Consider the following 26,042-nt stretch of genomic DNA (forward strand, 5'->3'; position numbering starts at 1 on the left):
CCAGAAGCTGTTCTCAAGCTATTCAGATGGCCTGTCCCAACTGGTCTTGCCCTTTATCAAGAGACCCAGAGTAAGGCACCTTGACTGGCACACATAAGACCAGGCCCATCCCACTTGGCAAAGCTGTTAAACTGCCAGGCCTGAGGTTTTTTGTTTTATTTTGTTTTATTTTGTTTTGTTCTCTGCGGTACGTGGGCCTCTCACTGTTGTGGCCTCTCCCGTTGCAGAGCACAGGCTCCGGACGCACAGGCTCAGCAGCCACGGCTCACGGGCCCAGCCACTCCGCGGCATGTGGGATCTTCCCGGACCGGGGCACGAACCCATGTCCCCTGCATCAGCAGGCGGACTCTCAACCACTGCGCCACCAGGGAAGCCCCCAGGCCTGAGGTTTAACAACTGTCCATAGCAGGAGCTGTGTTGAGATATTAAGAAAGAGACATAAGGGAAAACTATTTTGAATGTGAGTTTAGATTGTTCAGCAGAAAACCTGGCAAAGTAATTAGCAGACTCCTGTGAGGAAAGATTTAAGGCCCAACTGACTCCTAAGACTTTCCTGACATCTGAATCTCCACTGCTGGGGATTCATTTCTTGGAAGAGCCCTTCTGGGTTCCTCTCTGAAAGTATCAATTTGAACTTTAAGTTAAAGCATTCATTCATTCATTCATTCATTCACTTATTGAATAATTTTGTGTTCCTACATGGGCTAGGCACTACGTCCTGGGAATACAGCAGAGAACAGGACACACATGGACCCTGCCCTCAAAGCCTATGGCTACCATATACAGCTGTGCAGTTTGTGCACTGCACAATATGTCCAGTGGGGGATGAAATCTAGTCTAGTTCATAGTCTATGTTTCCTGGCATTGGGTTGAATTTGTCTGGATGAAGGGACACTATTTTCTCTGCACAGAGATGTCCTCTACTTGCCAAGCCAAGAACTGACAGTGCTCTGTTTGCCCACTGGGGGCACTTTTATGCTGATGTATGCCAAGGCTGTGGAGGAGACGGTCCTGAACACATGGTCACAGGGCCGTGACGGTCTCACGGATGTCTCCACAGCCTGTTGGTTTGGGCAGAGGTCTCCCCCTGGCCCACAGCCAGGCCTCCATGGGAGGATGGAGACATGAAAAAGAGAGTCTGTGTTTGAAGTTGGGGTGAGGGGAAGGGAAGCAGGACCACTTGGGTGGGCTCCAGTCCTCCTGTCCAGTGTTGTGGACCTCACTGGGCAAGACCCTCCTCTCCCTGGCCTCGGCCCCCTGCTCTTCGGTTTAGGGGCAGGTGGAACTGGACTATTTGTGATTTCCCTTGCAGTTCTCATCTGCCCTTATTGGTCCACCGTCCCTGAGAGTAGACCTCTGATCGCAAAAGAAACCATCCCTCCCAGGTAGGAATTCTTAAAACACAGAACGTGCTAACGGAATACTGAGTGTGGCCCTTTATGCCTGACCACAGGGAGGTCTTCCCCACCAAGGGAGTGAGCACAGAGCATCTGGGAGCCTGAGGATGCGAGGAGGAGACCGGCCTCCCGCCCCTCCGTGGGGCTGTGCTGACTGACACAGGACCAGTGGACTTGGGGCTCCAGTATAACAAGCCACTGTCACTGCATGGTGGCTCTAGGCAGATGGGCTGCACTGCCCTGCTGGCTTGGAAGCTCCCTAATTGGAGAACAACCCGAAGGTGGTCTCCTGACAGAGATCATTAGGGGAGAGACTAACAATTCTGATTACTCATAACACAGCTCCCACGGCCAGTTAACAGCAGAGGAGGCTGGGGGGATGATCTCTACGGCTTTGTGCCTTCTGACGGGGTGCGACAGTGGGCAGCTGCATGGCAGAGGAAGTGGTGGCAGAAGGGGTGGCGGAGGCAGGGCTGGGGGAGGAATAATCTGGGAGCATCCGTCCTGCTGCGCCCCAACCTGCAGGTGGACAACCTGCCAATCCCTGATTTAATGACACATGGAGAGAGCCTCCAAGTCCCTTCGTCAGTTTAACAAACTCCACTGCCACCACAAGGTGAGAACCCAAACCCCGGATAAAATATCTCCTCCTTCCAAGAGTCAGCATGGGTTTTGGAAGGAGCAAGCCAGCGTTTCAGGATCTAAAACCAGCTCAGTCTCAGCATATGTCTTGTCACATTCTTGGCATTTGACTTCTGAGCTCAAAGGCTCAGGGGACATTTGGTTTTATTGACTCAGAAAATACACCAACGTTCCTTCTTATAGGCTGGCTCACATCGTCTCCTCCAGAAGGTCCCAGCAGTGTCACCAGAAGAGAGTCAACCAGCCCTGGTTTACAACCTGCTTCTGCTTTTACCAGCTGTGTGGCCTTGGACCAGTCACACCTCTCTGGGCCTCAGTTTCTACAGCTCTGAAGAGCTAACAACCAGTACCTCGCCTAAGGGTAAGAGAGGGCTCACTCACAGCACTCAGAACAACATGGGGCCGCTAGAAGGTTCTCAGCACTTGGAAGGGCTCCTTGTTCTATCAGTTTCTTCAGCCAAACCCTATTCTAAAGGAATGAACCCAGAAGCCTGAGAGGACGGAGCCCCCATGGGAGTAGCTGTAACTGTCCATCTCAGGGGCTTGCCTTTCCCCACTGGCAGGGCTGCCGCCTTCTCTAGGGCTCCCCAAGCCCTGAGACATGGACTCCTTTTGGTGGGAGGGTGGAAGTGGGAGGGCTATACAGGAACACTCCTCACCAGTGCTTCCTGCCAGGAGTGCACATAACTGGGGGGTCAGTGATGGGGGTGTGTTCAGGCTAAAAATGCAGATTCCTAGACTCCATGTGCAGAGATTCTGATTCAGCAGTTCTGGGGCTGGGGCAGGTCCTGGGGAGTGTGTGCCTTTTTAACAAGTGCCCTGGCTGAAGTTAGGTTGCAAAGCTGTGGACCACGCGCAGAGAAGCCCCGCAGGGCTCCAGCTCCTGCAGTCGGGACACACAAGGCTTTGCGTTCCAGCGGGTCCCGGCCTCTCCCCTGACCTGGGCGGCGGCCCTGCTTGGGCCGAGGGCAACACACCGGCTCAGAGGTTTCACGCGGCACCAGAGAAGTGTGGGCCTCTGGGTCTCTCAGGGGGGGGGGCAGAGGACATCTGCTTTCCATCATGGATCTTTCTGGAAAGTCAGGTGTACACAGAGGGTAAGAGAGAGAGAGCTGGGGAGGTGGTTATTTCAAGGACTCTGCTGAGGCCCCTAATGGGAGAAGAATCACCCTCTAAAACCAGACGTCACCTTCCGTTAGTTGCGAGGTTGCAAGTAATGTGTGACTAACAATGCCTGAGGTATGCCAAATTGGGAATGAGTTACTTTTCAGAGAATGACTTTTGAGTGGATTTAAATTTATCCTGACAAAACTCTCATTCTCACACACTTGTGCTCTGAAAAACTGTGGCGTATGTATGAGGAACTGCAGCCAACGTGTGTGGCAACGGGCAGGGCTTCTGGTCTTTGGTACCTGGGTGTGCGAGACAGATGATGTAACCCGTCACACATGTCACGGCGGGAGACAGACCTACTGCGCCACCTGGGCTGTGATCCACGGCTCTTGTCTTGCCCCAGGGCCCCTGAGCCAGCGCCTTGCTGGCCTCACCCTGCTGCCACCTCTGACTGGAACCGTGAGGGCCTCTGGAGAGGCCTGTGGGGATGCCCGGCCCGGAGCCGACCAAACGGGAGAGACAGAGGGCGAGGGTGGAGGGGAGGGCTGGGGCAGGCCCGTTCCAGGTTCCAGGGGGTGGTCCACAGCGAAGCCCAGACATTCCTCCCATCAGAGACGTGCGAATGGCGGATGCTGTGCCGGTGCTCAGCTTGGCAGCGGTCGCCGGGCCCCAAGCACCGGGCAGCCCCATGCAAACAGGAAGCGGCCGCCCAGGTGCCGGCGTGCCATGGGCAGGGGTGCTCGTCATCACGCGCTGCAGACCAGCCCTGCCCGTGACTGCAAACACCCACGCGGGCACTCCAACTCGGGATGCCCCTTTCTCTTTGGCCATTAACCTTAATGCGACTCTTTAAAAGGATTTTTTCTGGGGACTTTCCCCAGTGCCCAGCCCAGGGCCGGCACACAGTGAGCTATGCCCGGCCCGCTGACTGGCTTCACTGTTAAGGGAGTAACTGTGATACATGAGCAGCGCTAGCTCTGTTACCACGTTAAATGCAAACATCATCATTCTAAGTTGCCTCCTTAAGTCCCAGCGGCGTTTTTCAGAAATGAGTGAGTGCCTCCTTGTCCACAGGCAGGGATTTTAGTTTTCTCTTTCCTGCCTTAGAGATGGGCTCCTAAGGATACCACAAATGGGAAGAAATCAAACACTAAAGATTCCATAAAAAGTAATCTTGTGGAAATCTGGTCTCTGGAGTGGCCTGACGTGGGTCCTGGGCATAAACTGGTTTACCCCTTGGTGTCCCAGGTCAGTGGAGACGGGCTCTCAGGAAGCGCATGGCCCATACAGTCACCAATGCTGAGGAGCTGCGCCCTTAATCCTCAACTCAGACAGCGGTGAGGATGACGACGGTGATAGCGCCGCATGGGCTGAGCTCTTACCCCGCACCAGGCTCTGTGCCAACTGCCCTGCGGGCATGACCTCATTTTTTCCTCACAACAATCTCCTGAGGGGGGTTCTGGTATTCCCATGTTACAGGTGAGAAGTCAGGCAGAGGGAGGATCCTATGCCAGGACTGCCTGGGACCAGATCTTGTGCTCAGACCACCATCCAGGGAAATGGGAAGAAAGAGGGTAGCGGTGACAGCAGTCACACTGACAGAAGATATCCAGGATGGGGGCTAAGTCCAAGCTCTTTCTCCTTCCAGAACCTGCCTTGCTCAATATTAGGCCTGTCCTCTGAGGGTGGCTCTCGAGGCTCCTAGGCTTCAAGACAGTTTAGGCCATCAGGGTTCACTGTGTTATGGGTGTCTGTATGCCCCAGGTTGCCCACAGGAAACAGGATGGAGCAGGATAAACTTAGGACCCACTCCCTGTGAGGCATCGACTCTCAGTCTGTGGTCATGGTCCCTCAGTGACCTCCCAGAATCCACTGGCCCACACCACACCAAGATATAACTCAATTAGTGGATAAGGTCCCTCCCCTCCTTTTTCAGGTTAATTGGGTCTGTACCATAGGTCACATATTCTTGCTTTTGGATCTCTGATTATTGATTAACGGCAGGTCACTGGTCACAGACACACTGCATAGCATCAGCCTCCGAGATGTGAGCTGTAAATAAATGCTCATAATTAGTGCTTGAGAAAGACTGGGTGGCCCCAAGATGCACAAAGCACTTGGGAAATGTGAGGTGCAATTTTTCCCTGTCCAGGCAATTTCCAAACTCTAGATATAAAGCTGTCTGGGTATGGAATGTAAGTTGGAAGTAAGATTTTTCACACTAGGGGCAAACTTTACGAGAAGAATTGGAGAAAAACCGATTGAGTTAATTGTCTTTGTTTCACCTGCTGTTCCTAGGTACGTGGAGCTAGACATGCTTCTTCTGAAGCTTAGTCTTGCTCCAGCCATGGTGGCCCTGTGGGGTAGGTCTCTTTGCTGTTTCTGCAAACACTCTGCTATCTCCTAGAGGTTGGGCTTAACGGGAAAGCGGCATTTGCAAAGGTTTCAGGGAGTGGACCTGGGACGGTGATGTTTGTTGCCATAGAAATGAATATAAAGTCTCCAGTTCATCACTGTCACCTCAGCAGGACCTGGGAGAGGAATGGACAAGTCAGAGCCCTTATACGTTTGCTTACAGATGCAGTCATGAACTCACAAAAGAAGTGGAGGAATAACTGTTCAGGCATGCCTTAGCTCACTGCGTCTGTTGTTTTAGCCAAACTCATATCAAACTCTTACTCTACAGAACAAAAGAGTGAAATATGACTTTCCAAAATAATAAGCTTCCTCCCTCCCTCCCTCCCACAAATTCCTGAACAAATTCCTGATGTGTATTTCAATAGGAGTCTACGTGGTAGAATTAGAAGTAACACAATCATTTGTGTTTTTTCACCATTTCTTGAAGGACACACCCACAACTGGATGTAGAGATGCCTGGCTGGCCTTGTTTAACTGACTGGGTAAAACTACAGAGAGTGGTCAAAGGCCTTAGAAAGCTTGTCCAGGAATGCATGGACAAAGCTTAGAGAAAAAGGGCACCTGATAAAGAAACGAATCCCCAGCACATATCTAAGGCCCCACCGTTCCTGCAAAGTGGTGGTGAACAATCAAATTTGCTACAAAACTCTATGGTAGACAATAGTTAAATATAATCAGAATAAAACATTGATGGGAAGAAAATAGGGTAACACAGAGAGGGTGGGGTACACACTCCGAGGGAGAAAGTACTAAGTCAGGGATGGCAAATATGGGGCACTCACGCCCCAACTGTAAAGGCAGGCAATGGGAATCACCCCACTCTTGCCCAGTGCACCCATGCGAGGCCTTCTCCTTTCTCACGTCACTCCAGGCAGACACTACCAAGAGATTAGAGTTACCACCTGTGGTAGATTAAAGAAGGCAGCAAATTTTCTGATGCCTCTCAGAGGCAAAGTCTAATTTCCCTCCTCCCGAATCTGGTCTGTCCCTAGTGACTTGCTTGACCAATAGAATGTGACAGACATAACTGGGACTTCTGAGGCTAAGAAGCCTCGCATATTCCACGAGCGTGTCTTGGAACACTCACTCTTGGAGCCCTGGGCCACCATGTAAGAGATCTGACTATCTTGTAGGACAGACTTGTGGAAATGCTCTAAAACTATGTGGGAGGAGAAGAGGGGTCCATCTGACCCTGCCAAGGTGCTAGACATGTGAGTGATACTGGCTGGGACCCTCAATTACAGCCCAGTTGGCCTCTGAATACCACTGAGTAGCCCTATGAAAGCCACCTGAAGCAGACAAAAGAATCACTCAGCTGAACCTTTTCCAAATTCCTTACATAATCATGAGATATAATACAAAGGTTGTTGCTTTTAAGCTGCTAAGTTTGGGGGTAATTTGTTACACCACTATAAATAACATGCATATCACACAAAGTGAAACTCACTGGCCTTCCTGGGTATAGATAAAAATTGTGTTCAGGACCCAGCAAGAGTCTTTGGAGGCTTTTCCAGTAACACAATAGTAATAGTAGTACTTATTGAATGCTTACTATGTGCAAGACACCTGGAAACATTTTATATGGAACAGCTCATTTATATGCCAAATCTCCCCAAGTACCCAAGGATAGATACCAAACTCCCATGAACTGAGCCAAATACTGATGGACCAACCTCATTAAGAGTTAACTCAACCTAGCAGAGGGTTTGACAGGTATCCAATCATGTCTTTTCTCTCATTGCTGCCTCACTATAGCCCATATAAGCTGGGCAAGGCTAGTTTCATTTTATACACACACACACACACACACACACGTATTTTAACATATGAGGATATTGGGGCTCAGAGAGGTTGTGATTTGTCCAAGTTCATACTGGTTTGCAAAGGAAATGGAATTTGAACCCAGATATGACAATTCCCTGGCCAGTGGTTTTTCTGTACAATCACACTCCTCTCTAAACATGTTAGCTAGTAGAGAGAGGTTCTCCTCACCATGAGCATCACCACCACCATTCCTGCTTCTCCCACAGTAGCTACTCAACACAATGAAGATCAGATAGGGTCCTTACAAAGGAAATCAGCTCTAACTTTCAGAGACTTGTGCTGCATGAGAGATTTGTAGCACCTAATGTATTAGGTTCTCCTCTGCAAAATCCACCTGTGGGGGTGGTGTGAGGACTAAGAGTTCAAGTTGCTATGAGAATTGAGCCAGGCAAGGCACACAGGGAGTGCTCAGTAAGTTGGGGCAAATGTCATCACTCATTTATTTTATTTTTTTAAATAGTTTTTAAAAAAATTTATTTAATTATTTATTTAATTTTGGCTGTTGTGGGTCTTCACTGTGGTGCGTGGGTTTCTCATTGCAGTGGCTTCTCTTGTTGCGGAGCACAGGCTCTAGGCGTGAGGCTTCAGTAGTTGTGGCACGCGGGCTCAGTAGTTGTGGCTCGTGGGCTCTAGAGCGCAGTCTCAATAGCTGTGGCGCACGGGCTTAGTTGCTCCGCGGCATGTGGAAGCTTCCTGGACCAGGGCTCGAACCCGTGTCCCATTCATTGGCAGGCGGATTCTTAATCACTGTGCCACCAGGGAAGCCCCATCACTCATTTATTAACTCATTTGACATTAATTATTATCTGCTATGTGCATGTGATGTTCTAGGCACAAGGGGTTCAGCAGGGGACAAAATAGGCAGAAATCTGCCTCTTAGAGATCTTATACTCCACTGTTGAGTAGAAGCCTCTATGGGAAGGGGTGCTGGATGGCTGGCTAGGCCCACTCACTAGCTCAGTGATCTTTTTCCACACAGCAGCCTTGGATCACATTTGATTCAAATTTATTCCACAGCAACATGACAAATTAGTGTCCTGTGGGGACTTTTACAGTATAGTTAAGACCACAAACACTAAATCCGGCAACTTTTCAAATTTTCAAATTTTCATGCTCTAGTGCCTTGCAGTGTGAGGTCATGGCCCAGTTCTTGTCAGCAGTCCTAAGGAATGGCTTACAAAAAGGGGAGAATGCTCCTTGGGTCCTATCTCATTAAAGGGCAGCTCCACTAAGTTCTCTACCTCCGACTTCTCAGGCTGTCACACTGGGAAAGAGAAATTCCTGGAGTTGTGAGGCAAACAAATATCTAAGCTGCTCTCTCTTTCAGTGAGCTGAAAGCCAGAGGTGAAATCTTGCATAATTAAGACTGGAGCTCATTGGAATTCACCAAAACCTGGACGAGTTCCCCAGAGACCTGCGAAAGCTTAATAGGGTTATTTGTTTCTGAAGCAAGGGACACTGCAAATCCATTCCACCTGCCCACCCACATTAATGTCATTTTCTGGTCTGGGAGGTTAGTGAGGGGAGGGATTTCCCACTCTCTGGCAACAGTGCATCTACAGGAGGGTGGGATACCCCTCTAACCTGGAGATTTTCCAGAGTATTTTTGTTTTGAAGATTGTTGGTCAAGTAGCCTGTCATGATTTAACTTTTCCAGTACTGATGAAACATTTTTGGTTTCATTTTCTAGTTCACGCATTCAGCTAGCATTTATTGCCTGCTAAGGTAGGTTCTAAGTGAATATAGCAGGCTGTGATGGAGGTTGTATTCTAGTGGCGGAAGTTTAGACAATACGCAAAGAAATAGACACATTAAGAAAAAAATCAGACCGTAATGAATGCTATGCAGAAAATTAAAATACACTGATTTGATCAGGAGGCCTCTCAGAGGAGGTTGCATGTAAACCGAGAGCTGACAGGAAGGAATCGACTACACAAAGGGCGGGGGTAAGCATCCCAGGCAGAGGGAGAGCTAGAGCCAGGCCAAGGTTGGGCACATGAGGGAGAGGCCGCAGCACAGTGGGAGGACAGAGCCGCTTGAGAAGAGGTCAGACAGGCTGGCCAGGATCTCTGGGGGCCTCTGGACCCTGCCAAAGGAAAGAGCTTTGGATTTTACTCAAGGTGTGATGGGAAAACACTCAAGGGTTTTAAGCAGGAGGTAATGTGGTCTGATTCACATTGGAAACAGATTACTCTAGCTATTGCATGGAGATTGGCCTATAACAGGGCAAAGGGGGAGGGAGGGAGACCAGTGAGAGGCTGCTGTGTTTGTCAAGGTGAAAGATGATGGTGGCTCTGACCAGGCAGGGCACAGTGCTGGGAATGGACAAAGTTGGCAAGATGCAGGGTATACTTTGTTGTTGCAAGATGCAGGGTATACTTTGGAAGTAGAGTTGATAAAACTTAGTTGATGGATTACATGTGGAGATGTGGGGGATGGTTATAAAATAAATGGAATGTTTTTCAGACAGAATAACTCAACATTTTAGTATACTTCACCCTAGTATTTTCCAGTTACATAAATATACATATGCATTTTTATAAAATTGGAATCTGGATGTAGTTTTATATCATGCTTTTCAACTTAATGTTCTTTTTGTGAATATTTCTAAAAGTCATAATTTTTAATGACTGCATAATATCTCATCATGTAGGGCATACCATAATTGCTTTAACCAATCACTGCTTGACATTTGGGCTGCTTCCAATATTTCTGCTGTTATAAACAAGGCTATGGTAAACATCCCTGTACATAAATCTTTAGGCAATCTCTGATTTTTTTTCCTTGCGATAAATTGCCTGAAGTGGAATTACTGAATCAAAGGCATTTTGAAAAAGAGACTTGATAAATGGGTACTGCCAAATTATTGGCAAGAGAGGTGGTATTGTTTCATATTCCCATTGGCTGTACTTGATAGTACCTATTTCACTTTACCTTGCTGAAACTGAAGTTTATCATTAAAAGTGGCCAATTTAATAGCCAAAGTAATGTATTATGCTGTTTTAATTTGCCTTATTTTGATTACAAGTGAGGTTAAGCATCTTTCCAATATTTAACCATCATGCATATTGGGGGATGGAAGTGAACGTGAGTGTGTGTCAATGTACTTTCCATTCCTGCTCTTCATCAACTTTGCTATTTGGATGGTAATCTTTTTTTTTTTAAATTGATTACTAAGAACTCTTTACATAGTAAAGTTATTACTAGCTCCAACTACTTTTTTTTCCTTCAGTTTTTCATTGGCTTTATGATATTCAGAAGCCTAAAGATTTTATGTCATCAAATATATCAACTGTTTGCCTAATTGTGTCTTCCATTTTTGTTTGGGTTAGGAGATACTCATTCACCTGGATAAAAGCATATAAATATCTGTGTATATTTATTTGAGGTCTTTTATGATTTTATTTACTTCTTAAGCTACCATTTCCCAAGTGGTTTCTGCAGAACATGAAGTATCAGTCTCATGAAATGTCCTGTGGTCAAGAAATTCTGGGAACAGTATGTATAATTTCTCTTGAAATTATCTAGTTCACAGTAGCAACAAAGATCTTTGAAAAGTTTGCAATAAAGAAATCTGCTTACCTTGGCTTAACATAATGTTTCCCAGAATTATTTGACTATGGAACATTTTTCCTATTATGATTATTAATGTCCTATAAGAGTGTTTTGGGAAAAGCTTTAGAAGAGCCATTTTATCTAACTGGAATCATGGAGCAATCCCACTTTTTAAAAACAAACACTTGGGGCTTCCCTGGTGGCGCAGTGGTTGAGAGTCCGTCTACCGATGCAGGGGACACGGGTTCGTGCCCCGGTCTGGGAAGATCCCACATGCCGCGCAGCGGCTAGGCCCGTGAGCCATGGCCGCTGAGCCTGCGTGTCCAGAGCCTGTGTTCCGCAACGGGAGAGGCCACAACGGTGAGAGGCCCGTGAACCGCAAAAAACAAACAAACAAACAAACAAACAAACAAACACTTGTTTGTCCCAGCACCATTTGAAAATATCCTATCCCTTTCTCACAGTTCTGAAATACTGTCTTTATGTTAGTGTTCTGTGTCCTAAGGTTTGTTCCCGGCCCTTACATTCAATTCTACTGGTATGTGAAGGCCTCGTGCTACAGCTCTTATTTTTCCTTCTATTTCTAACAGTAACGGCTGATGTTATTTGGTACATAAAGCTCCTTGACCACTGCATCTTCTTTATGGATCTTATCACCATAAAACAACCTCCTTTTTTCTCATTTAACGTTTTTACCTTGAATTCTACTTTGTCTATAAAATTGCTCTCTTTCTTATCTTTTGTGTTTCTAATAGATATTTGCCCACTCTTTTTCCTTTAACCTCCTTGTGCCATTTGATTTTAATTGTATGTCTTTTCATTCTCTCATCCATCAAAAATGTATTGAGTACTTCCTATGTGTCAAGTGTTAGGCATTAAGGAATACAATGGTGATCATAAAATAAATATGAAGCTTACCCTCACAGAAATTAAAGCGCAAGATGAAAAACAGACATTAATCCATCGATAATTTCCTAAGTACACGTAAATTTACAATGGTGGTATATGTTTTGTGGCATAGAGCAAAATGAGCTACTAATTGCTACAAACGTTTATAATGGAATCACTTCTTAGCTTGGGGGACTGCTCAAGAAAGGCTTCCCTGAGGAAGAGACATTTAGGCTCAGCTCTAAAGGATGTTTTGTTAACCAGATTGGGTGGGGGGCACGGGGAGAATACCGGACACATGGTGACCTTGTGGCAGGAAAGAACTCGTTGCCAGCAAGTGCGGCCAGAAGCAGTGGACCAGGAGAATACGGTATGAGCTGAGGTTAGAGAGGTCAGTGTGGTCTGACTATGAAGAACCTTTTAGGTCCTGCTGAGGATTTGAGCCTTCATTCCAGAAGCAATGAAAAGTCATTCAAGGGTTTTAAGCAGAGGGTTTACAGGCAGTGATGGGCTGCAGATTTCTGCACACAAGAGCAGAACTGGGCACATCTCTTCCCAACTCTGTGTTCAGTGACAGCACTGAACTGGTCACTTGAAATCACCCATGGTAGTAGTATTCATACCATGGATATTGGCAAATGTTACATATCAGGGCTTTCCCCCCCGCCCCCCAGAGATCCAGCTGTTAAACATTTATCTGCATATAACTGACTGACATAATCATCAACTGCATTTTGAAAAGAAATTGCTCTGGTATCTGGGTAGAAAATAGATTCAGGAGAGCAAGAGGGGATATAAGGAGATTGGTTAGGATGTGATTATGAGAGTCTGGTGAAGAAATAACTGTACTTTGATTTAGAGATGGGGAGAAGTGAATGGGTTTGAGACACATATAGGATGCAGAGCCAAACAGATTTGGTGATGGATTGGATTGGGTAGCCACAGGAGGAAGACGTATGGAGATGGCCCCCAGATCTCTGGCTTCTGTAAATGTATGGATGGTGGTATCATTTACTGAGATATAGATGCTGGTTGAGTAGTGTTTTGCTTTTGTTTTGGCAGGAGAGTTGGTGATGGGCAAAGACCACGAGTTTAAATTTGAACATTATGAGTATGAGTTGCCTGTGAGACACTCAAGTACAGGTGCCCAGTTGGAAGATGGAATTATGGGCCTGGATATCAGAGCAGAGGTCTGAGTAGGAGCTATAAAGGTGAGTCACAGCACTTTGGTGGTACTTGAAACTCTGAGCATGGATGAGGTGACTTGAGAATACAGAATCAGAAGAGAAGGTCATCTAAGACTAAATCTCTAAGATTAGAGCTTGAGGAAAGAACACTTATTAGCCAACATTTAATGCAAATAGAATACAGTCAGGTTATGGGGTGGGAGTTTTGAGTCGATGTAGGGGTCTTGCCTTTTCATTGGGAAGTTGTTCTTTAAAAATTTTTTTCATTATTTCTGTTATTAATGTTTCCTTGCTTTGTCCTTTCCCTTGGATCATTATTTTTCCGTTTTTCAGCTCCACAGGCCAAGTTTTCCTCTTTAATTTCTTTCCTTCTTTCTTTCCTTCTGTGTCTTCTCTTCCTCCTTCCCCCTTCCTTTCCTTCTCTCTCCCTCTTTTTTATTATTAATGAATTTTAATATATTACTCTAATTATATATACTTAATTCTGATATTAACTCATTTGGAATCTCATGGCCCATTCTTTTATGACACAATTTCTCTTTCTGGATATTTATTTTGATGCATTTATCAGTGGGGTGGAGTATGACAAAGTAATTTTTTTAAACAAGAAAAAGCAGGAAGATGTCATATGCTTCTGAACACTTACATAACTGAGAATGTCTTTCTCTTAATTTCACACGTGAACAACACTTAGGCAGGGTACGAAATTCTTGGATTATCATTTGTCCTTAAAACTCTCTAACTACTGCTCCAGGATCTTCTGGCATTCAGTATTTACAGACAAGAACTCATGAGTTGATTGGATTTTTCTTCTACAATGTTAGTAGAATTTTTGTGTGTGTATATTTCAAAACATTTTCCAGGATATGTCTTTGGGTTGGGCAGTATCTATCAGGAGGAGAATATATTGTATTGGTGGAAAGAAATATACTAGGGCCTATAAACACAAAGGAAACTGTGAAGTGCCTGCAGTCAGGGACACATATACAGGTCATTAAGACGATGCGGAGAAATAGACACAGGGGGTGGGGGAAAGAGGTAGATGTGGGAGAAAGTGCAGAATCTTTGCCTTCACAGGATCGTAAACGCGGGATGAGTGAGGAACTCAGAGGGAGTTTGACTGAGGAAAGTTTTCAGCGAAGCAGACCTGCAAATTCGCTGTCCTGACAATGGGACTCACACCTCATGAGGATGACATAATAATGAGGAAAAACCACATGTAAATTAACTACCTTAGATGTAGAGGATGAACAGAACTGGTCTAGTTAGCTCCACCTTTGGGGAAGATCTGAAAAGGAATTAGGAGAGTATGTGGGCTGCAGGCAAAGAATGCGGTTTATGAGAAACGATTTGTATTATATGTAAAAAGGCCAGATGAGTTTGGATGCTCAAGAGCTGCTGGAATCCCACACACCTTTTTTGTTTCTGCCCACTCCTGTGGAAGTCAGTATAGATAAAAAGTAATGAACCTGTGAGGTCACAATGTCTCTCTTATTCTACTGATTGGCAACACTGCCTAGAAGAAACCTGGACAGGGAAATGGCAAAGAGCCTTCCCTGGTGGCCTGGAATTGGAGGCCTGGGAGCAAAGTGATGCCACTGATGGGGCTCTTCTCCCAGCCTTGGCTGATGTTTGGGAGATTTGGGCCCCCTAGGGGTGGGGTGGGGGTAGCTGATGGGAGTAGAACAAGAGTGTCTAGAAATTGTTGGTTTTTTTTTTTTCCTTTTTCTAGAACTCTGTGAGCCCTTCAATCTATCGCCTCTTGAATTTAAACAAGACATTCTTTTTAGAAGACTTTTGATGTGACCAGGCCAAGATCTGCCAGTATTTGGTTACTCTTGGGGCCATGAGTTTCTACCTTAAATCAGTACAAGTTATTTCAGGGCTCTGGGTGAGACGGAGGACTGATATCACAGGTTAACATTTTCATCCTGTTGTCAGGTGGGAGGTTGACTGTTCTCTCCACTGCTAAAAATAAATAGCTTAGGATTACCAGGAGTTGAAAGTTAGGGGAAGCAGAGCATCTTGCCTCCTCCTCTCCTGCATCAGGAATCTTCAGGTGTTGACTCATGGGACACCTAGGGAAACTCCCTTTCCTCATGGGGCTGTATCTTCCTTGTCTCTGAAGCAAGGTCTAGAATGAGAGGTGTTCCAGCTCTGGCACTGGTATCTATGACTGCAGAGGAGATGGAGTCACTGTCCAAAGACAGCCTGTGCCCGGTGGGTGTGGCAGCCAGGGTGCACATGGGCAGAGCAGGCACCCTGTGGAAGGCTTTGCTGAAGGGCGCGAGCTCAAGGGTATTCATGTGCTTGGCCCACCTCCACCCACACCCCAGCCCGGCACCATCAGTGGTGGAAATCCCTTCATTAGGAATTCACTCCCTCATTCGTAGGGATTAGGGCTCAGACCCCTGGGAGGAGATAGATGTTGATCTATCCATTCTAAGCACTATGACTTGTTCAGTCACTCTAAGGGCAACGGTCCTTGGGGAGCAGAGCTTCTCGGGTAGGAGGACAGATAGGGTGCGAGGAGGGAAAGAAAAGCAAGCTCCAGCCTAGCAGGTGGCACAGGAGAAGCTCTGGACACTGGGGCGCTTCCATTCACTGAATAGCTCCTGGGTGCTGGCGAGGGGCAAGGGCCCTGGGGGGAGTGGTGTGGGCACAGAAACAAGCTCTGTCCACCTTGGCAACTGTGGGCTAAGGACAGCTATATGTCGGCACCATGGGGTAATAAGATCCTAGCTATCTTCCTCCCTCTACTTGGTTACAAGAAGGTGCAACAAGACTGCAAATTGATAGCACAAGCATTCTTTTCAGCTCCCAATCATTTCTCTTTGTTGCTGATTGTACAACTGCAATGTTTTGCCATTAAGTCACTAGAATAAAAGATGCTGAATAGTCTAGGCTAGCATGGAGTCAGATCCATTTTTATTGAACATCCTCTTCTGCAGCTTTTCTTGAGAGATGTGATGTTGATGCTTTTTATCTACCTCTATTTATCAAGATAAAGGAAAAAAAATCCTCATCTGTTTTTGACCAGAGTCAATAAAAGCATGTTTGGTAAAACCAATACAATACAGCATGGGTGTCATTCTCTGATTTATTTTTTAAAAAGCTCCCATGAGATGGTGTATCATCTTGAACCCTGGTGGAAGTAAGAAGAAAAAACACAGAGGCATCTGTGCAATGATCCTCAGTCAAAGGACCCCAAAATTCATGTCCTTCTTTCTTCTGAGTCAGATAGGCTCAATTGGGCTTTCACAGTCACCAAGACAAAACCGCTCACTGGTGAAGTTGCATTATACCATTGAGCCAATACCACCAATATCTCCAAGCTTCATACACATTGTACCTTTTTGCCATGTATTATTGCACACACTGTACCTTCTTTAAAGCAACAACAGGTACCTTGCCTATCTTATTAAATGTGAACAAAGCACATTAAGTCAAATATAATGAAAAAAGTTCCATTTCCTTCTAACTTTGCAGGACCCAATTGAGACAGTTCGCTCTGGGCTCCTCTGCCTGTGCCATGGAGTTACCACGTGCGGGCCACGATGGCGGGGCATAGCAGAGGGAGGTGGAGGGGCAGCCCTGGCCACATACCAGAAGGACTTGTGCACTAGGCACCTGACAAGCCTCACCTATGGGGTCAGCATCATTACCAGCCCAAGTTAGTTGGGGAAACTGAGGCACAGAGCAAGGAAAGGACTTGCCCAAGGCCATGTGGGGCCACCCAGAGCCCGAATTCACCCTTAAGCCACAGCGCTATTCTCTCTTTTCCCAAGGCGAACTTTTACTTGACAGATGAAAGCACGACAAAATGCATCTCCCGGAAATTTCCAAACCCTGAGCTTGAGAGAAGCACTCTGGCTGGCACAGGGGAAAAGACAATACACCTGGCGGGATCAAGGGTCAGATCCCTGAAACTCAAACTGGATAAAGTTCACAGAAACACACAAAGAGCAGCAATGTACACAGGGTTATTATTTTTTAAATACCATTTTAGTGCAAGCTACATGTTCCCACCATTCTGGTGGAAACTTCCTAATCTTTCAACAGAACTTTTTTTTTTTTCTTTCTTAGAACAGATGGCAAGATTTTTATCTCAAATATCTTCAACGAGGAAATTGTTATTTCTATCCTGTGTTTGCATGTGCGAGTACACCACGTTTCATATATTTGCATGAAAGTAGCTGTGTTTAGTCTTTGCTCACACTTGAGATGCTGTGAAGACACTTTAAATTAAGCACTCTCAGTAAACAGTGATCATAAAGTAGCAGAAAGATAGCACTGCACTAATTTGCCCCTGATGAAGCCATATGCCGCTCTCCACCCCGGGGCTGCCCTTCTGATGGTTTCTGTCCACTCTGTAACAGAGTCATGGCTTCTAAACTCCTCTCTCCACCCTCTGTCTTCCGCAGGCTGGGCAACCTTCCTCAGTGACATGGGAGAGCACTGGGCCAGCACCTACCCATCTGAAGGGGAGAAGCACCCAAGGCCATATGCTAGGCACTTAGCTTCCAGCTCCACAACCTGGGGCACGTGTGTGCAGAAGGCCTCTGCCGGCCTTTCCCCTTGGGTGTCACTCTGTCTACAGCACCATAGTGCTTACGCCCTTGAGTGCACCCGCTCACAGCACACATAGTGAGTGTCAGGTACTCCCCTGCTCTTGGGGCTGACAGTGGGGTCACACCCAAGACGAGGGCCTCCCTGCCACCACTGCTCTCCCACAAATGCTGGCATTTCTCAGTCTCCTCCCAATGGCACTTTTGGGGGCACATTAACATCCCCACCTTAGAGACAGAGGCTGAGGCTGAGAGAGATTGCCGACAACTCCCAAGGTCAGACGTTCTTCAGCATTTCTCAAAGGGTGGCCCTGACCTCTTGCAGCATTTGTTTAGAAAAATGTCCTACTGATTCAGTATCCCAGGATACGGTCTCTGAACGTCCTGAGCTCTGAACAAACACTTTTTGTGTCAAGGTGCACAAAACATCTTGACACCCTCTAAAGGGGATAAGACAGGGATTTAAATTCAGGTCCCCATTGCCAGTGCTCCTTTTAAACCACAGATGCCACCAGTGTTTCAGGTAATCGACTGACTAATTCACACCCAGATGTTTAATGGCCAATTGACTAATTCCTACTGGGGAGATAATTCTGACAATGGTATGAACAGGTCTTCCCTCCCAAAGAATATTCCCTTTTCCTGGTGGCCTTTACGCGTACAGATAAACATTGAAAAGGGAACGGGGCATGCCCAAGCCCCCACTCCTTGGATTCCCTTGGCGTGTGCACTCTACAGCAAGCTCATTGAACCACTGCCGCACCTAACTGACACTTGCGGCAGTCCCATGGGGCAGGGTGGCTGGGCCTTTGGTCTGCTCTGAGCTACCTCAGTGCTTCACCCTAGACTGGCTTCCCTCAGGAGCTGGGGGCCCCATCGGGACTGCGCCGTCATGGCCACCCTCATGGCCAGTGGGTGGGGAGGCTCTGGGCTCCAGCCCTGCCACTTCCACTTAGCCATCTGCACACAGCCTGAGCAAGGGTTCCTGCACACTCACAGCTCATGGGGCCCAGGGGAGCCCTGAGAAGCATCACCAGTCTTGTCTGTCTTTCATAATTCAGGAGAATCAGGGTTAAAAAAAGTGCATGAGCAATCGACATAATTTATATGCTGCAAGTGGATGAGCTGGCATCCTCTTGCATCATAAAGTTTAAATAACGGTGGTTTAACACCAGATGTAAGTGCAGGTGTCCTGAGTGGAATGCCATTAGCTCCATTACGATGGGAGATGGTGCTTTTCCCAGTTTAGCATCCCCAGGAAAACACTGCACCTGTCATCTCGGTGCCACAAGCAGCTGACTTGATGCAGGCGTCTACTGGTGCCTCTTCAGATCACATCCATCAAGGATCTGGGGCATTCAGAGAGGAGGGGAGGGTTGGCTGCAGACCAACCAGGAGAGAGGCCGACTATGTCCGCATTTAGTGCACTCCGGACAAGACTGGGACTGGGACTCCAGGTATTCCCAGGTAGCCTAGCCCTTCCCACTGTGGGAGCAGGGGTGGGGGGCGGGGTCATGGCTGAATGGAGGGAAAGTATGGGAGAAGAGGAGAGGGAGGGAGAAGGGGTAGGAGGGAAGGAGAGAGGGACAGAGAGGGGGAGAGGGGCAGAAGGACAGATGGAAGGAGAGGGAGACAGAGAGAGAGAGAGAGGGAGGAGAGAGGGAGGGGCAGAGGATGGAGGGAGGAGGAGGAAAGGGAGGGAGGGAAACATGGAAGGGGAGAGTGAGCACTGGGCCTGGGCAACTTGGAGGAAGAGGCCTTCCCCTTGGCCCCTGTCTTGGCAAAGCCCCTCGAGGGCAGGTTGAGTTGACCTGGGCAGGCAGGGACTGTACCCATTGACTAGTTCCACCTGCCTTGGCTAATGGTCAAGGTTTCCACTCCAGTCAAGAAATCTGTTGAGGGCCTTCTACATACAAAGGGGAAACTTGAGAATGTCAACAGCAGTGCAGTGGGGACAGGGCTCAAACACACCTGTGGACAGAGCCACTGGCTGAGCTCTGTGGAGCACTGTGCTGGGCAGAGAGCACTCCTCTTACAGACAAAAAATGGAGACCTAAAAGGGAAGGGATTTCTCCGACGCCCCGGGAACAATTCAGAAGGCAACAGAATTGTCAAGAGTCAGGCAGAAGAACTGGACTTTTTCTGTTTCTTGGGCAATGAAATCACTGTAACTCTTCACCGTGGAAAGAGAGCACTGGATCACCATGAACTAGGAGCACCAAGGTGCCCGAAGCCTCAGAGAGAGGGCCATCTGTTGTGCTGTCTGCCAGCCCCATCACTTGCCCTGCATCAGGAGGCACTGCAGGGGCAGACATAGAAGACACAGTCCCTCCTCCTCCAGGAGCCCACACCCGACTGGGAGGCGGACCTGTGGAACACCTGGGGCTTCCATGGGTTCCATGCATTGGCTGCGGGAACACAGAGGACAGAGCCCCTGACCTTGCAGAGGAGTGAGTGCTGGTGGCACAGGTCAAAGGTGGCCCCTGAAAACATACCCCAGGGTTCCAGGTTCCAGGCCAGTCTTACATCTGCCCACCTGGAAGCCCCAGCACATACTGGGGGACCATGGTCTGGGCACAGCCTGTGAATGTGCAAACCCACTACCTGGCTGAGAGCCGTGGCCAGGTAGGTTAGGACCCTCGCAGACCAAGGTTGCTGGGAGACAAGATGTCAGCAGTCGGTAGAGTTAGCTGCTTGGCCCAGTGTCCCTCATAAAAACTCTGGCTGCACTGCTGAGTGTCACTCTGGCCTGTCTGATTACCTGGGAAGAAGCATGTCTAAGAAGACACAGACTGTTTGGTTTCCATCATCCTTTGCTCATATCTCTCAAGTACCAAACCAAAGAATTGGATTTTTAAAAGATGACAAAGGTATTTGTGTTGCACCAAACAACAAAAGGGCAAAGAACACAGGAATACTTAGTGTGATCTGCAGCTGGGAAAATTTTCCTGAGCTAAGAGATTTCTGTGCAGGCAATTTCTGTAGACAGTTCTCATTTAAATGGAAATTCCCCCTGAAACACTAACAGGGGCTAACACATCCATTGCTTTACTAGGTGCCAGGCAGTGTTCTGAGAGGTTTATGTGCATTAACTCACTTAATCCTCACAACTACCTTGTGAGGTACATACTCTTATTACATGTACTTTACAGATGAGGGAGTTGAGGCTCAGAGAGGTTAAGCAATTAGGCCAAGATTATTCAGCTTATAAATAGCAGGGCCAGGATTTGAACCTAGGCACAGTCTGGGTCCAGAATCCATCATCTTAACCATGAATGTGCCAGGAATGGTAAATGATCTATAGTGAAAGCATTAAATTAACTTTCACAACAAAGGTCCACATTTCCAATGACCTCTGCAGCTAGTTTGGAGGGATTTATTTAGTTAGTTTTAGCAGACTTTGACGTAATTAATTTTGGGAGTCCATCTCAGAAAAAATTCAGACAGGGACTTTTCCAACAGGGAAGAATGGAAATGCTTTGCCATTCTGAGCTTCTGAGTCCTTCTGACACAGAAAAAAAGGGGTTAGTGGTCTTCCACTGGGAAAGCAGGGTCCCAGGGGCCTGAGTGAGGTGTGCTGGCTCTATTCCAGTCCAGAGAGACCACACATGACACAGCTCTGCTGACCTCATCTAAAAACCCCATACACGATGGTAATGACTTTCTCCTCCACTGCAGGCTCACTCTGCACTGTGTCACACTGAGTCACTGAATGTTCCCAACAACCCTGGGAGGCAGGCGAGATGCAGAGGGGAAGTGACTTGGTGGGGTGATACAAACAATGCCTTGCGAACTTGGATATATGTCAGTGTCCACAGCAGTGTCCGGAGCACATACACGCTCCAAAATGAATGAATGGATGGATGAACAAATGAAGGAAGGAAGGAAGGAATGAACAAATTACTCCAGATCCAATGACAACAAAGGCAGTGAGAAGGCCGAAAGGACATACAATTCTTCTCTCTCCTGCAAGGAGGTCTCATTCATGGGAGGGAAGGGCTAGAAGTGAGGTGAGCCCAGCAGTTGACACTCACTAAAGACTTAACTGATGCCACACTCTCCTGAAGTTTGTAGTCTGTCGTCATCGTCATCATCATCACCATTATCCCCACGGCCTCATTAAGACAATATTCTGAGTGTACAGTATAGCTTTCCAAGTTCATGTACTGAGACTAGATGAACTCTTGAATGCATGCTTCCTCCCCCGGGCAGCGGTACCTGTCCCTGGGAGCAGCTCCTTGCTGCACCTGGCGTAGGGGCCTCACACAGGGGACTGTGCTCTGACTCCTCTGGGCTGTCTCAGGGGATCAAAACCTGATCCAGGTCAGACCCTGGGCTGGCCCTGACTCTTGCCCAGCCCAGGCTGTCAACTTGGGGAAGAAGATGGGAGAGAAGGAACCAGCCACTTTCTCCAAGGTCTCCCAGCCCGAGTCCATGGCTGGGAGCCACAGCACACACCCAGGCGAGGGTGTGTGGTCCCCTCAGGGGTCCACCATGTGGAGACTTGGTTAGTGCCTAGTAGAGGCCCTCATGACTAATTAGGGAGGGGGCGGGGTTGAGGGGAGGCCACCAGCCTCAGAGGCAGCATTCTCACAGTTCTGAAAGCCACTGTAGCATTTTTATCTTCCACAAGAAGTGGAAACGACTAAGTTGGGCAGAGATGAGGCATACTGGCAACACAGCAGCTGTCAGAAGAGAAGCATAAACCATTCTCGGCAAGAGCAATATCACATTTCTTCCTCAATCAGCGGGTTTTAATTTATTTATCTAGCCGAGCCATGATGGATACAGTCTGCCCAAATATATTACATGGGGATAATGCAATCTCTTATCCAGAAAACCACCATATTATAGATACTATCAAGCTATTCCTCAAAAGTGTTTGGTACCTTAGCAACCAAAGAAAAAAACAAAACAAAAAAAACCAACACACAACACTAAGACATAAAACTTACATTGCATCTGCAATACTTCGTTGAAATTGGTTTTGCAATAGAGCATGTATTCTAAAAACAGAACAAAGGTTCAATGATATATCAGTTTGGTGAAAATCTGATTATAAAGCAAAAACACATACATCTAAGTAAAGTTGCAGAGCTTTTAAAAATGAAGCTTGGCAAGGAAGTCCTGGGTAAGCTCTATCTGAAAGGGTGCTGGGTTTGGTTTCTCCCTAATGTGGGTCTGCATCAATGAAATCCCTTGTACCACATCCAACTCCACGATGCCAGCCTCAATCCTGAATTGGACCTTGCAGCAGCAACTACTGGAGTTGGTGCACTTAGACAGAGGGCAGACGGTTGCATGAACGTATGAAATATTTGCCTACACAGTAAACTCCCTTTGCCCTCAAAGGTGGCATTGCACAGAGCCTGGGAACACTGGGAGGTTCCAGCACGATGGCTGCCACACCCCGTTATGAGCAGCCATCCCAGTCCTGCTGACTGGGATCTGGTTGTTATGGATGCCACACAGTCTGCCAGCCACTGGCTGGGGTGTGGAGGCTTTTGTTTAGTGTCCTCAGTCCCTTGGCTCCTGGACTGAGCCTGCGATCGCTGAGAAACCCCAAGATGTGTGGGCCAAAGTACTCTGTCCTACCATTGGGCTCTCGTTGTGGCCTTTTGTTCTCTAATGTTCTCTGTTGCCAAACTCCTCTGCAGACTGGAGCACCTTGGGAGAGGACCACGTCTTATCTGACTCAGCTTCCCACCCCAGCACAGGCACACGGTAGGCCTCACTCAATGTGAGTCGTTAAATGCCCACATGGCAGCCTCCATACCAAGGGAGGAGGGCACAGAGGTGAGCAAGAGATGCCCTGTTTGGAGAAACTTCCAGTGCAGCTGGGGAAAGGGGGAGAGAAAGGTGCCTGTAGCATGTCCAGCAGTCTCCCCATTTGGCCCTCCCTCCTCTTAGTTCTTTCACCTTCTTGGGCTCCTCACCTGGGTACTTCCTTGTTTTTCTGCCAGAGAGAAAGAATAAACTCATCATATTAAAATGCCAGGCATAGTGTCTTGAGAAGTGTTTTTATTTCCTAAGAAAATAATAGGCTGGACATCCCTGGTGGCGCAGTGGTTAAGAATCCGCCTGCCAATGCAGGGGACACGGGTTCGAGCCCTGGTCCTGGAAGATCCCATATGCCGCGGAGCAACTAAGCCCGTGTGCCACAATTACGGAGCCTGCACTCTAGAGCCCGCAAGCCACAACTACTGAGTCCATGTGCCGCAACTACTGAAGCTCGCGCTCCTAGAGCCTGTGCTCCACAATAAAAGAAGCCACCGCAATGAGAAGCCCGTGCACCTCAACGAAGAGTAGCCCCTGCTCGCCACAACTAGAGAAAGCCCACACACGGCAACAAAGACCAAACACAGCCAAAAATAAAAAATAGTAATAATAATAATAAAAATTAAAATTAAAAAATAGAATTAAAAAATTTTTAAGAAGTAATTGAGATTGATCTTTAAAAAAATAAAGATAGGCAGGGAACGTTTAACCTAAAAGAACGAACAGAAGCATGGCAGGCATGATGCCCTCTGGGTGGAGGTAATGCCCTGCAGCTGCTGCTACTAACACAGCAAAAGATGAAAGACATTTGTTTGTTAAACATGTATGTACATGTACCTTACTGATTATACTTCTTAACCTATATGGATTGCCTTTTCAAATAAATTTGCCCTTTTAGAAAGGGTCAGGCATGCAGACTTCACAGCAGAGGCTGAGGGCAGAGGGTCTTTGAAGGAGGCCTGCAAAAGAAAAAAGTCTAGAGGGAGAGAAGAGAGGAAAATCTCAGGGGTGGGTTATGCCAGGTAGAGACCAGACCCGAGGAGACTTCCACAGCACTAGAGAACACTGAAAGTCTTGCAAGAGACATGAAAAGGCAAAGGCAGAGAGTTGGTGGCGGGATCTACAGACCAGGCTCTTAGCCTGGTACCCATTCTACCTCCTGGCCTGCAGACAGGGGCTCCTGGGCAGGCAGGCTGTGCTCAGTGAAAAGCTGTGCTGGCCCCCATCCCCTGGGCAGGATGGGAGAGCCTTAAGACTGGGCAGCGTCCAAAGGCTGTGGTCCCCCTGAATGTGCAGGGAAGCCCTTGGAGGGCCTGGTTGGACACCCCTTCTTCTCAGGCCCCAGCCCTCCTGGCGTCTTGCCATCAGCAAGCCCTGTAGGTGCCATTGGTGTGGTAGGGGCCGCTCTTCTGGGAACAGTGACATTAGCAGCTTGGGTATTTCCTGCAAAGAGCTTGAGGATTTTTATTGAGTGGATCAGGCTTTCGGAGGTAATTTCTGGATTCCATTATGAACCCCAGTGGCTCCTCAAGGCCTGTAGCTTTGACTTCTGCATCACATCTGGAGCATACCACACACACACACACACACACACACACACACACACACACACACACAAGAGACCAAACATCCCAGTGGGGAGAAATGAAGCTCATTGGCTATGAATTCAAGTCCAGCTTACAAATGTGGAGGAGCAGCTGATGCCTTGCCTCTGGATCACACTGCCTGAGACCCAGAGATGGGCTTCCCCTGCCCAGGCCGAAGGCCCTTGGTGGTCACTGACATTTTGGTTAGTACCCAAGAGTAGGAAGCTTTTTTTCTTTTTTCTCTAGAAAGGCTTGTCAACGATCAAGACACAGCATCACACAAAGTTCTGCTTGAAGGAAACAACCCTTCAGCACAAATAACAAGGCATAGAAGCCTGAGATCTTCTTTACCAGTTCTGGTCCAGCACAGAAACAAGGCCCTATTGTACCCAACTCATGATACTATAGGTTCTAAGTGCAGATGTGCCCAAAGTACACACATCCGGCCTGCTCCTCTGCCCACCTCTGGTTCCATTTCCATTCTGGTGACTTCCTGTTTTTGCTCTTCAGATGTCTGCATAGTGCAGAACTCACTGACAGGCCCCATGAAATAGGCCTGGGGAGATGCCATTTCACAGACCCTTAGCAAGGATGGGGCTAAATGCACTGGTTGGAATTTACAACCTACAGTTTTCTGTAACATTGCTCCCAGGGTGGGGAGGTAGAGAAGGAACAAAAAGAAAAAAGAAAAAAAAAAGAAAGCTAAGAGAAGGAAATATAATTTCAAATTCATTTATGATTTATCTGTTCCCTCCCTGTGGCTGCAGAGGAATTTTAACTCTGCTGCAAGGTGGCCTGGCTGTTGGATGTTGCATGCCATGGAGCCGCCAACAACTTGGGCAGCGTTAACCCCTCCTTTGCTGGCTGCTTCCCGCCCTCACTCTGCTGCTACGCAGCCTGGCATTTGGTTGATATCAGCCACTGGGCAGGACATCACAGGCCTACTGTGGCACAGAGGTGGGTGCACTCAGAAAGAGTCTTTCTCCCCAGCAAGACTCACTCCAGTCTCCACACAAACAAAATTCTCTGGAGCCAAAATGAAACAGAACAGGTTGAAATCTGTGTCTTTTCCACTTCTGCTCCTTT

At 47.5% G+C, this 26,042-nt stretch overlaps 1 protein-coding gene across 1 annotated transcript in view; it reads right to left on the reverse strand.

Annotated features, from left to right (window-relative positions):
* Positions 1 to 26,042, reverse strand: part of FSTL4 (follistatin like 4) — a 630,434-nt gene that overhangs the window by 262,186 nt on the left and 342,206 nt on the right. The window lies entirely within an intron of this gene.

Source organism: Physeter macrocephalus, chromosome 8 (assembly GCF_002837175.3).
Source record: "Physeter macrocephalus isolate SW-GA chromosome 8, ASM283717v5, whole genome shotgun sequence".
Taxonomy (NCBI): Eukaryota; Metazoa; Chordata; class Mammalia; order Artiodactyla; family Physeteridae; genus Physeter; species Physeter macrocephalus.